General features: G+C 36.5%; 1 protein-coding gene across 22 annotated transcripts in view; it reads right to left on the reverse strand.

Annotated features, from left to right (window-relative positions):
• The window catches only part of LOC136842702 (monocarboxylate transporter 14-like), a 215,425-nt gene that overhangs the window by 65,350 nt on the left and 136,002 nt on the right, over window positions 1-14,073 (reverse strand). The window contains exon 1 of one of the 22 annotated variants that reach the window (XM_067110393.1): window positions 1,944-1,986. The exons of 19 other annotated variants lie outside the window; for them this stretch is intronic. The gene's annotated coding sequence lies outside the window, so the exon portion shown is untranslated. Of the gene's footprint in view, window positions 1-1,912; window positions 1,987-14,073 lie in introns of those variants that run through there. 2 more of the 22 variants (XM_067110391.1, XM_067110392.1) reach the window with 2 other exon arrangements.

Here is a 14,073-nt window from a genome sequence, read left to right on the forward strand (position 1 = left end):
GTAGTTGCTATAATTCACAAGCGCGGTCACTGAACAGCGTAAGCTTCTTGAATAAAACCGGTTGCTCTTCAACTCGACAAGATAATATTAACTTGAAATTTCCAGTACGACACACAGTACTGATGGTATGTGGATAGATGCATTTTAAATCATGATAGAGAAAAAGATTTGTTATGGATTACTCTATATGAAACTCATATGTTTGCTGAACCTAAGGTGATGACAGCGAGGTCACAAGATATGACGTCAGAAGATACAAGTAGGCCCAGGTGTTACCAAAACAATAAATGAGATGACAATGAGGTCAGAATTTATTAGGACCAAGCTGAATCATAAGAAGCAGATCTAAAACTATGACAGAATGGTCACAAAATATGAATATTGAAGGGGCTAGACACAGGTTATAAGTATGCCTAGAAATGACAAAAGCTACCTCTAAGAATATGGCAATGTTGCAAGGAGTCTTGCTTATACAATGCAGTAGCTAGACATAATAATGTAACAATGAGGTCATAAAACCTCATTGTTACATAAAACATTAGCAGGCCTAGATATCACAGTGGCTAGTATATTAGCTTGCAAATGTAGTTTAATGTCCGTTTTGGCTTATTCTATACGAGCAGGTACATTTCAATATGTAAGTATACATACACACACATATATATACTATATATATACCCACAAATATATATATGTATATATACATATAAATATGTGTATGTATAAATATACACACACACATTTATATTTATATATATATATATATATATATATATATATATATATATATATATATATATATATATATATATATATATATATATATATATATATATATGAAAATAAAGTAAATAAACACTGCCAGATCGGAAAAGCTGTTAACTCCAAATTAACAACTAAAAAGTAATTTTAGAAAATGAAACCTCGGATGAGGCGTGCTTTGGGAAGACTGCTAAGAATTATGACAAAGGATTTATTTTTTTGCCACATTTAACCACCATGATTCGTCACTGTTGGGAGAGAGAGAGAGAGAGAGAGAGAGAGAGAGAGAGAGAGAGAGAGAGAGAGAGAGAGAGAGAGAGAGAAACTAATGAAAAACATTTCGTAAATTGGAAAAAAAGTTAGGATAATGATGTATGCCATAAAAGGTTTCGTGTTTCTGTTACAAAACAAATTACCGAAATCTATTCTTCACAGTTGTTAGTCTTAATAGTAAATTTCCCTGAAAAATTTTGCCTTAATAAGAGCCATCTAAATACCGACAAACAATAATCAAAATGCAATTGAAAAGGGCACCATTATAATGTATTTCCCCAGCTCCTTTATTCTTGCTGTTACATAAAAATAAACAAGACCGTTCGAAGACCGCAAATCTCCGCCACAGCTGACCAATCTCCCCTCCCCCCACCCGGCTCCCAACTCCGACAAAAAAGTCCTTCTTCCCCAATAGTAACATTTCTATCTCTCACAAAGTCTGATCATTTGGTGCCAGCCACGTGGGCCACCTTTGGTGAAATTTCTGTGAAAAGGAAGACAATGTTTTGCGCATTCCGAGAAAACAAATGAGAGAAAAAAAGATAAATAAACAAGAAACCGGACCAAAACAACATAACAATTAAAAATAGCTCTATTTAATATGGAAATAATCACTTTAACTACAAATTTCCCTAATTGCTTTTCTCGGTAAATAGTTATGACTTAAGTTTCATAAGAAGTTTCCTCTCGATCGCTGGTAATTTACCGCACCCAGCCACAGCATTAGATATAAACGTTTTGTTAGCCATATTTTTTTCACCCTTGAAAAGTCTTCACTTGAAAGTATAACAAAATTCACAGACGGAGCATTTTTGGTCCCTTGCACGGACGTCACACTTTTCGAACTTGAATGAAAAGAAAAACAAAGTGAAAGCACTTCTGTGGTAGCTCTACCCGCGTGGTACCACCTTCGCTTACAGTCACACACTGACGAGATTCCGATGCCACACTGGCTTATCTACCGCAAGAAAGACAAGAAGAAGACGGACGGAGAGAGAGAGAGAGAGAGAGAGAGAGAGAGAGAGAGAGAGAGAGAGAGGAGGGGTATGTTAGTAACGTTGCCAAAAGTCCTGTTCCTGTCAAGTGGAGGTAGGGGGTGCCCCCACCAAGGTATGAAGATGCCGGTTCGAATATTTCCGGGAGGCAGGTGGTCTATTAATCTCGCAATCTCGCCCTTTTGCTGCCGAAATGGGATTCTTTGCTTCGTCCTGCCAGAATTCAAGGATATGATATGTATCAGAATTGGGGAGGGCAAAGCATGTGCATATATATATATGTATATATATATATATATATATATATATATATATATATATATATATATATATATATATATATATATAGCACGTTAAAAGAAGATATATGTATATATGTATATATGTGTGTGCGTGTGTGTGTGTGGTGCTTATAAGTTTTTGCTCCTGTTAGTTATCTTATTGTAAGTTTACGTAATACTCTGTTTACCTTAGTAACATGATTGACCTTATTTCCTTAATGCTTCATTTAGCTATCCTTTTTCTAAATAGTATACACTAACTTTGACTTGAATTAGTATATATATATATATATATATATATATATATATATATATATATATATATATTTATATCTGTATATATATGCATATATATATTATATATATATATATATATATATATATATATATATATATATATATATATATATATATATATATATATATATATATATATATATATATTATGTGTGTGCGAGTGTGTGTGTGCGCTCGCGCACATACAACTACTTACTAAACCAAAAACGTCCGCTATAAATTTTATAGGTCGTCAGTCAAAGTATAATTCCTTTCTCAAAAACATATAAAATGAAAATGCTTCAATTCCATGTCAAAATTTAAAGGAATAGGCTAATCTATCGCCAATTTACGCCGTCTTCATCGACAAAAAGCCGCAAGGATAAAAGAGAGCAAAAAACAGAAACTACAAAGCAAGGTCGAAGGGTACGGCAGGGTCACAAGAAAGGAGGCTGCATCCATATCACAAGGAGCAGTTAGGCCTAGTGACGAGATAATGAGGTCATAAAAATAGGCCTAAATGATGTTGGAGCTCGTGTAGGCTCCATATTAAATGACCCATTACAATAATTATTCTGGTACATGGTGCAATCAGAAGGGATGGTCTGGAAAAACAGGCACTCAAACACATACAGTATATATATTTATATACATATATATTCATACATACACACATATATATTATATATATATATATATATATGTATATATATATATATATATATATATATATATATATATATATATATGTGTATATGGAGTTGATAATTCCAACCCCTTCCCCATCCTGGCTCTGACTCATCGCAGTCGACTCACTACCAATTACATAATTTACTGCTCAGATTAACAGAACCACAACACGGCTGAGATAGTCATTTTGTTGTTCTGAGAAATCAATATGACTGATTGTAACATCAGCAACATCTCGGGCTTATAGGCTTATTCAGTACGGCATGCTTACACATAATACAGTATATTCCCTATAAATGAAAAATTAAGGACAAATAGGGAATCGCCCAATTAAGTAAAAGTGGTATATAAGTATGTAACATAACCAGAGTTAATTAGGCAATGATATGCGATGCTTTAAATTAATATTACAAACTTTCGTAGACTAACGATAAAAGACCTTATATAGCACCATAATTGTTAGTTTACTGCTCATTCACGGTGTACCCTAAAATTTTAAATGTAAAATTTGCTAATTATTGTTCACAAAATTTTCATAAAACTAAAAAAATTATGGGAAAATATAAAAAAAAGACCACAGTTCTACCATTCAGTGTCCATCCAAAGACCACACACGATACCCATAGAACAAAAGACCACACGATTTCCTGTAATTCCGGTGTCTCCGACAAAAGGGAAAATGTTTAATTGGTGGTTGTTCTCTGATTCCCAAGCGGGAGGTAACATGAAATCGGCCTTCTCCGGAGAGACGAGATTGCATCTCTCTCTCTCTCTCTCTCTCTCTCTCTCTCTCTCTCTCTCTCTCTCTCTCTCTCTCTCTATATATATATATATATATATATATATATATATATATATATATATATATATATATATATATATATAAACACACACACACACAATATATGTATATATATATATATATATATATATATATATATATATATATATATATATATATATATATATATATATATATATATTATACTTTCCCATACTCGTTCTGATCCAACCTCTCAGCAAATTCCTCTTTTCGAAAAGCTGAGATAAAAGATGCTCTCTCTCTCTCTCTCTCTCTCTCTCTCTCTCTCACACACACATACACACACACACACACACATACACACTAGTAAATAGCCCCAAAGAGATAACACGTAGGCCTATCCCATCTTTCCTTCATAATTCACTTCGTGTTCTTTCCTACATCATCTTCAGAGTCTGGATCCATCCCAAATTCAACTTCCGTTGGCCCATAGATAAAATTCCATCGAAATCCTTCTACAAAATTCTGAGACATTTTGTGGACAATCAGATAAAGGAAGTGACATGTAAACATCTCTCCAACTTCGTTGCTGGAGGTATCAAAAGAGGGAATCCGACCTCTTGACCAAAATCCGGGGCTTCCCCCTCGGGCAATGGTTTAGGGCTGTAAAAGAAATAAGAGGTATGAAGAATAACTTAGGCATACCAAAGAAAACAAAAGAAGAGAGGTTGTATACGACATGCCACCGTCTTGAAGGGACTTTGTAAAGGGAATACGAGGTAAAATTTGGAGAACAATTACCTAGGCATACAAAAGAAGACAAAGAAAAAGGGAATTTGTAACAGTCCTCCCACCCACACCCACGGACAAACACAACAGTGATTGGGAAGGGGGAGGGGGGGGGGTGTTATTTCCGAAAGAGCAATGACTTCTTCGAAATGTGTTTTAATATAACCACAAAGAGTCTGATATCACCCGGCAACACTGGGCTACCTCGGCTAAATTACCCTGTGGCAGCGATCGAGAGTACGTTAATATTTTGTGTGGTAATACGTTCAAAGACATACCGCGAATGCCTCGTGCGTTCTCAAAACTCGGCAGATGATGATATCGCAGAATGACAAAGACGCCAGGGAGACGAACATGCATACATACGGACACATTCTGGGTATGTTAACGAAAACCATTTTGTTTCCACTTAGACTCGTAGCGCTCAATCGTTTGATTTGCATCCCTTTGCTTTGTTAACGGGTACTTCTACGCACGTTGTATACACAGTTATGTATGTATGTGTGGGTGTATGTATGTATGTATATATATATATATATATATATATATATATATATATATATATATATATATATATATATATATGTATACACATACACACACATGTATATATATATATATATATATATATATATATATATATATATATGTATGTGTGTGTGTGTGTGTGTTGGTACCCACCTGCCTTTCTTCACTGCGACTCCAACCCACCATGATCGGCTACCTACCATGTACATAATTTACTAATTGGGTTAACAGAGGCACTAAGGATTTCTCAACGAAATATCGAAATATCCCTAAACTGTTTGCACCGATCGGTACCCATCTTACTTTCCAAATGACGAGGGCAGGCTGTTACCACTGGACCATGAAGATCACAAACTCACACACATACTGATATATATGTTTGTGCGTGTATCATTTCACATAAGAATAGGAGAGAGAGAGAGAGAGAGAGAATGTGTACAGCGGGCAACTCTTAAATCAGAGAGCACTGGGAGGCATCTTTCAAGCGTCGTATTGACGGCAATATCGGTAAAGGATAAAGATTACGCAACTTCTCCAAGCAATGTTGCAAGTCTTGAATCGACAGAGAGAGAGAGAGAGAGAGAGAGAGAGAGAGAGAGAGAGAGAGAGAGAGAGAGAGAGAGATGCTATGCACGGTTGCGTTAGAAAACTTTATGATATCGCCGGACATCGTTACGATATCACAAACATACAAATAAACAACATCCTTTCCTGTTTGTACATCTTCATCTTCCTCCTCATCACGCAGGCTGACCCAGAAAAGAGCCGTGGTTGTCTCATATCAATTCACAAATAGTGATCAGCAGTCTCCACCATCGTTACCGAGGTCGTTATATCATTTATCGTGTGCATAAACAATCATTCGTCCTGCCACACGATATGTCTGTCTGCCGTTATGCAAATGGCCTCGGAATGTCTCTAAATCTTGAAATGATCCCAAAGTGATCTCACTGACTCACTTGAATGGTCTTAAAGCTCTTTCCCGCAGCCTGTACATGGTCTTGGAATACTTTATCTCTCTCTCTCTCTCTCTTCGTAAATGACCTTCGATATATCTCTTTAAGTGACCTAGATTTTGGAAGAAAACACTTGCCGACGAAGGGACATGTGGCAAGCTCTTTGGCATAAAGATAAAAGGTATTCTTTAGACCTTGAAGATAAATTTGTACGGGACGTCTTCACTGGTCATCTTCGGTCACCAGAAAATCTCTTTTATGTCAGAGCATGTCCAGAGATACACAAGGGGCAGAACAATCTTTCTAATCGTGGAAAAAAGTATGTTAAAAGAATGAAAACATTATCATTATTATTATTATTATTATTATTATTATTATTATTATTATTATTATTATTGGTGAAGAAATCCACAGTGGTGTAGATGTAGATAAATATTTTAGAAATATATGTACTTACATCTACATCACTGTGGATTTCTTCACCATTTTATTGACTCATGCTATTATGAGATTTTTATGGATTATTATTATTATTATTATTATTATTATTATTATTATTATTATTATTATGAGATGTACATAAATCCATACAGAACAAGTTAAATGGGCCATAAACTTGTTGAGCAGGCATCTAATAAATTCGATAACCGCCAGACATTAATAAGAAGCGATTGAAAAAAAAAAAAAAAAACCTGAGGGGACGGCATTTGAAAGCACCACTGGCGTCTCTGGAACGTACCAAGAACGTACCAAAGCTTTCATCCAAAGAAAAATACTTTCTTTTGGTATCAAATCCGCAAAATATTCCTTAACTATAAGCATATTCATTATCAGTTATAGTAGTAGTAACAGTAGTATTAGTAGTTAAAATGCACATTCAAATGGAACAAGACCAAAAAGCCGTAACAGATTGCCACGTGATAAAAAGGGAAACTAAGCGACACTAACAAAGGAATAACCTACATACATACATACACACACATAGAAAATAGTCTATTTTCCTTGCCTTTTTATTTGTGCTCTTCAGTCTTTGGGGCAAGTACATATATACGAGAAATTTATGAAAAAAACCCCGTCAAAATAAAAGAGTGAATTATGGAAAAAATACATAAAAGTTACCTGCATACTATCTAAGCAACAATAAAACTCTTGATATAAAATATCAAATTACTATAACAGGAGTTATATCATAATCTTAATCCTTATAAGGACTCTTGATGGACAAGATAATCCATATGCAAACTTGTCAATAAATGATCTTTCCAAGAGCTAGAAAGCTGACAACGAACGCATACCTTACCTGTCCGATCCACTTCAAAATCCAATCAACTACCTTTCCCGTGCACGCAGCACCCCATCCACTGAATTTAAACCGAATCCATAAATAACTTCCTCTCAGGTATCTTGGGGACAAGGGGACAAACGGAATACAAACAATTACAAACAGACGCGGTCGAATACATGACCTGGTTCCAACTTCGTAGGGGGAAGAGAAGGTAAAGCAAAATGAAAATACTCTTCCTTGTTCTCGAACGGAGTCAGGTCAGCGCGATCGCTCAAAACTGGAATTCACGGCGCCGTTCGTCAGATCCCCCAAAATGCGACGTAAGCTATTACCGAGTCAGCGATAAATCATGTCACATGCAGTGTGGGGTATTAGCGAGTTCCTGAGAGAGAGAGAGAGAGAGAGAGAGAGAGAGAGAGAGAGAGAGAGAGAGAGGGGAGGAGGTGGATAATAATGATGTTTCTAGAATGCTGAGTCTGCATCTTTCAAAGAATGTTAAGTTCTTCCTATTCTCTCTCTCTCTCTCTCTCTCTCTCTCTCTCTCTCTCTCTCTCTCTCTCACTCTTTCACACAAACACGCAAGAATTCAAAGATGTGAAGACAAACAACTATACAATAAAAGGGTAAAAAACGAAAACAAATTTCTGTGGACAGCGAACTGAGAGGCAGCCATGAAAAGAAAGAAAAAAAAAAAGCGGAGAAAATTGGACAAGCAACAGAAAAAGAGGGGTAAAGCCAGACAAGGGGAAAATTTTTTCGAGGGGAAACATGAAAAAGGGGAACAACACGGCTGAAAGGAAAGACGGACGGCACACAGGAAAAACAACAACAGTACTGAAACAATAAACAAGAAGTCAGCGAAGAAAATCATAATCGCACAATTCACGTTATTTATAACTTTTATATTTTTTTTTTATTTAAAATATGAACATATTCTCATGCAACAAGATAAAAAGACGCCGAACTTACTATGATAATTCCCATTACAATTAGACAATCTAATGAAATATTCTTGTTCTGTAAAAGTGTCTGATCTTAAAAGTATGCTGGGCGTCACAGCAACAAAGGGCAACAACTAGCAAAACATCACTACTGGATTAAAATAACTATAAACGTAAACAACGAATATATATATATATACATATATATATATATATATATATATATATATATATATATATATATATATATATACACATACACACACACATATATAAATATATATATATATATATATATATATATATATATATATATATATATATATATATAATGTGTGTGTGTGTGTATGTGTGTAAAAAAAAAGTAGCGCAAAGGTTATTTAATAAACACATTTCTTTGTTTCTTAGATATGCTTTGTCGAAACCGTTTTGGCAATGCGACTTAGTCATATTTCATTTGTCGTACACGTGTCATCCCCATTTTTGTAAAGATATGATGCAATCCTGAATCAGCATCCGACACAGGATTCATGGCAAACTGATATTACACCTCCCTTGGCTCACAGCCTACGCCTTCACAAAATTTAACTGAATTTCGTATTTAGACTTCTGAGATATTTTTTAGTCAAGCAGGAAGAAAAACCAAAAGTCGAAAGGTTTAGTTGAATTTGATCTGACACACGCTTATAATTATTGTCTATTCTTCGCTATAATTTTGTAGCGAAACTAAACCTAACACAGATTTGCCTTTCATCTTAGATGGGTGTTCTAAGAAATTTGACAAAGATACACGCATGGTCCAGCTGGCAAGCAAACATCATGTCGATCAAACCGGTTGACAGGCAGTGTTTGATTCAATCAAACCACTTCTCCTGCCAACTGATCACGAGAGAGAGAGAGAGAGAGAGAGAGAGAGAGAGAGAGAGAGAGAGAGAGAGAGAGAGAGAGAGAACAAATGTCAAACTGGTACATAATTCAAGTTTGTAAGAGGCAGAGAGAGAGAGAGAGAGAGAGAGAGAGAGAGAGAGAGAGAGAGAGAGAGAGAAATGTCAAACTGGTAACTGGTACATAATTCAAGTTTGTAAGAGAGAGAGAGAGAGAGAGAGAGAGAGAGAGAGAGAGAGAGAGAGAGAGAGAGAGAGAGAGAGAGAGAGAGAGAGCATGAAAAGTCGTGCACCTTATCTTATCACCACTTTTTCAAAACAGAAGCACCCACTTACCCTGGGGCTCAACTCAAAAATGAAAAATGAGAGAGAGAGAGAGAGAGAGAGAGAGAGAGAGAGAGAGAGATATCGTTTTTCATAAACAAGTTTTCGACATTCGAGTCAAGTCCTGACAAAATATGAGATGAGTTGCTCGGGCAAAATGTGAGTTTATCGTCAGCTGAGAGCTGCAAAGAAAATAAGTAGTTTATTTTTGAAAAAAAAAAAAAAAAAAAAAAAAAAAATCAGCTTTTAGGAAATCGAGAGCACCGGGCGACGACTGAATCAATGCAGAGATGACCAGCTGAATATGATAAGAACCCCAGTATACAAATTAGACTGTTTCACATAAAACAGAAACTCAGCCTGATGAGTGGAAACTGAAATCCGTAGAAAAGGTGATCTGACTAAATGTTCAGTGAATGAACTGCGCTCTAAGTCCGTTGTGATGATAATATTCAATTCTGATTATTTTCAGTCGGCTGGAGAAAGAAACCGATTAAATGCTGAGACATGAACAACCTTGTTTTAGAAAAGGTATTGTTTTAGAAAAGGTAGGACTGCCTACGAGTGGATCAAATGTTATATTAAGGAATTCTGCAGCAGCGAACTGAATTTAGATATTCCCTCCTGATAGCTTTTGTCGAGTACGAGAAGGCATTTGAAAGGGTGGACAGACCAATATGGAAGGTCATGCGTCACTATGGAATTCCCGTTAAATGAGTGACGATAACTGAAATTATCCATGAATGAAGACGAAAAATAAATATGATGGGGTTTTATCAAGTGAATTTTCAGTATATAGTGGGGTGCCCCAGGGAAATGGTGTCTCCTCTGCTGTTTTCCCTTCTAATGGATCTTATAATGAAAACAGTGATCGGAGATGGAAGGGAAGGTTTGGACTGGAGCAACGGTAAAAACCTGAGTCTTACAACAAGCAGATAATGCTGTTTTAATCAGCAAAACCGCTAGATTTACAAAACTTGTTTACTAGAATGCATCATATATCTAGAAACTGGACTCGAGATTAATCTGAGAAAACAGTTATGAGGGCAGTTTGCACAAAGGAATGGACTAACTGGATGGAGAGAGGATTAATGTTGACCCTAAAAAATTTAGGAACAATGATAATATCCAGTATAGGATTTTGGTGACAGATTAAAAATGGCAGGTTGAAAAAGATTTGGAAATCAGACAACTGAAGCTGCAAACGAAAATATGACTATACATTAGTCTAGCTTGATCCATAATACTATACGGACACGAATAAAGGTATGAAAATGAAACTACAGTACATCCAAAAGATTTTGTCTATTTAAGAATAAAGCTTTAAGAATATTTGGAGTAAGGTGGCTGGATAGCCTGGGAAATTTCGTCATTATGTAATGACGATGAAAGGGAGACTGAGATGGCTTGGACACGTCCTTCCCTCCACCCAGGAAAAATGGGAGATTTGTGGAAGATACAGACATCACTGAATGGACGTGGGTGGAAGAATTACATACAGTGGCGTTCGAGGCGAAGTTGATGATTTGAAAACATGTGAGCTTCATTTGTGCGTAAACATCCACGCACGTGCAGGCGCACGCACACAAACACACATTATATATGCGCACGCACACACACATTATATATATATATATATATATATATATATATATATATATATATATATATATATATATATATATATATAATAAATCCTTCAAATACTGTTCATGTACCTTTTGTTAGAATAAAAAAACAAAAATCTAATGCATTTAAATTTCAGATCTAAAGTCAAATGTTCTCAAAATACACACACACTCAAGAGGTTTGTAATTTTAAAAAATACGCAACAAAGTTTCAACATTCAACAACTCCGTCTTCAGTGATCAAGAAAGTCAGGAGCGTACCTACTTATCATAGATTACATATGTTATCAAAATTTGCTTAATATTTCAAGGAACAAGACCTTCAAACAGATGGAAGCACAATGATAAGATAGCCTTTCATTACCAAATCAAGAGAATCAAACGTTTAAAAATTGTCCAGAAGTCTCATAGCAGCTGCGACACTGTGTCGACCTTCCTAACATAACATAATACCACTCCAATGTTTTTAAAATTCAAAACAATAAACAGTTGAATCAAACGTGACCACAACACTGAGATGAATCCCGAGAAGTCGGCAATGGTTCATAATCATTCCGTACCACGTCTCTTTCAGATGATAATGAGAATATTAAATCACGAGGTTATCAATGTATATAACGGTCAAGGCAATTTCAAATTCAGTCATTCGGTGATTTCAACTGTAAAAATGACATCACTATCTATCTGGAGGCTGTTTAATTCTCTTGCTCTTATGATAAGAGAACAACCTTTCAAGGGGGTAGCCTAACGCTTTCCCCCACACCCCCGAAACCCTCTTGGTTTTTCTTCCACCGGACCTGGACTAGAAAAAGGCCATTGGGTTTACTGTCCAATCGGCCTATGCATCTGAAAATTAACTAAATACTATACGTCATTACCAGACGTTTGAGCTTTATTTTTATGTACTCTTACCGTTGTTTGGAGAAATTTATTTAAATGAAGAAACACGGAAGAATAAAGAAAAAATGGAACACTGGAAAACATACGTGAACAAGAGGAAAAGACAAAAGAGTAAAAACAAGAGATGAATCGGTAAACAAAATAAATACCACCTCAAAAAATGATACAGCATTCCGGTAATAGTTATGACATTTCGTTCCCAGTACAAAATTAGGCTTTGTAAACAACTTAACATCCCCTTCTGGTCTTAACTCCAGGTTGCATTAGACATTGTTTGTTCTCTTTCCATTCGTAAATTCGCTGGTACTAGTGAAGGTTTATTTCCTCAAAGTGGTGACTATTTCTTATGAGATGGTCATTGCTCGGTCACTGTCAAGAAATTTGGACTTATGCTGACAAAACCGCCCTAGAAATTAATTGATGGAAAAGAACCCTGCGTCCTTCAAGTTCACGGTATGGGGTGATCAAACTGAATCATCAAGCTAAAGTTAGCAACCTGCAAGCACCATATGGGCAGTCATATCCAAAAAAATCTGCTGACACTTACTGGCTATTGCTTTTACAGTGTATTCGCAGACTAGAGTTATTTTGATCACTCCATACCGTTAACTTTTGAATTTTACCTCATTGTACACGAGCCTAACGGCGCCCGCTACGCCGCGCACACGTCGGCCCGCCGCCGCTGTAGTTTGCACGGTCGATATGAAAGTGTACGAACCTACGTTCCCGACACTCCACGTTTCACACCGGGGCGGACAAACACGATCCACTCCCCTTTTATTATTACAGATGATCTACACTTCTACAGCTTGCCAAAGCCGTGAACAACAGATGGACAGACGAGGGAGATAAACTAGCAGTGAAGAGTGTGGTATTTTCGGGGATAGGTTCTATTTGGGATGGGGTTAGGGGTGAGAGAGAGAGAGAGAGAGAGAGAGAGAGAGAGAGAGAGAGAGAGAGAGAGAGAGAGAGAGAGAGAGACTTCGGTAACGTCCGGATGAGGCGTAGCTCCCAAAAATAAAACCTTCGCCAGGTGAGGGGACATATAAATACACACGGGAGATATCTCGCGACCAGATGAGGCGCATTTCGATATGTCAGGTATTTAGGGAGTTTCCGCTTCAAAAACTCTGTCAGACAAGGATGCCGGTACACGTCGTTTGCTGAGCATTTATCCATATTCTCTGTCTCGCTATTATCACACACACATATACATATATACACACATACTACACACATATATACTGTATATACTGCATGTAAATATACACATGAACACATCTACCTGTACGTATGTATGTGTATGCATATTTATACATATATATACACACACACACACACACACACACACACATATATATATATATATATATATATATATATAGCAAGAGAAAGAGATAAACAGAGAGACTAACAACCGGACAGATAGACAAATAGATAGACAGAGACTGATAGACAGGTCTGTTGCTTCTTCGTTCTCCTTTTCACTCTCACACCAGTCTTACATAACTGATAACACAATGACACTTGTTTATCGGTTCACCTTGAGATAAAGCCAACACCAACCACACGCCTCGAAAACAGATTTTATCAATCTCTCCTGAATAGATTCTCTCTCTCTCTCTCTCGGAAGTCCCAAGTGGGATTGGGTTAGAGAAAAGATTAATCTATTTTTGTATCTTTCTCTTTCCTTGCCTATTCCCTTAATGGCAGGTGACGTCATACACCTTCCGGTTCTCAGGAAGTTCTTGTGGAGTGAGAATGCTAGCCTCATGCCATTTTACAACCTCTACAGTCA

Source organism: Macrobrachium rosenbergii, chromosome 10 (genome assembly GCF_040412425.1).
Source record: "Macrobrachium rosenbergii isolate ZJJX-2024 chromosome 10, ASM4041242v1, whole genome shotgun sequence".
Classification (NCBI taxonomy): domain Eukaryota; kingdom Metazoa; phylum Arthropoda; class Malacostraca; order Decapoda; family Palaemonidae; genus Macrobrachium; species Macrobrachium rosenbergii.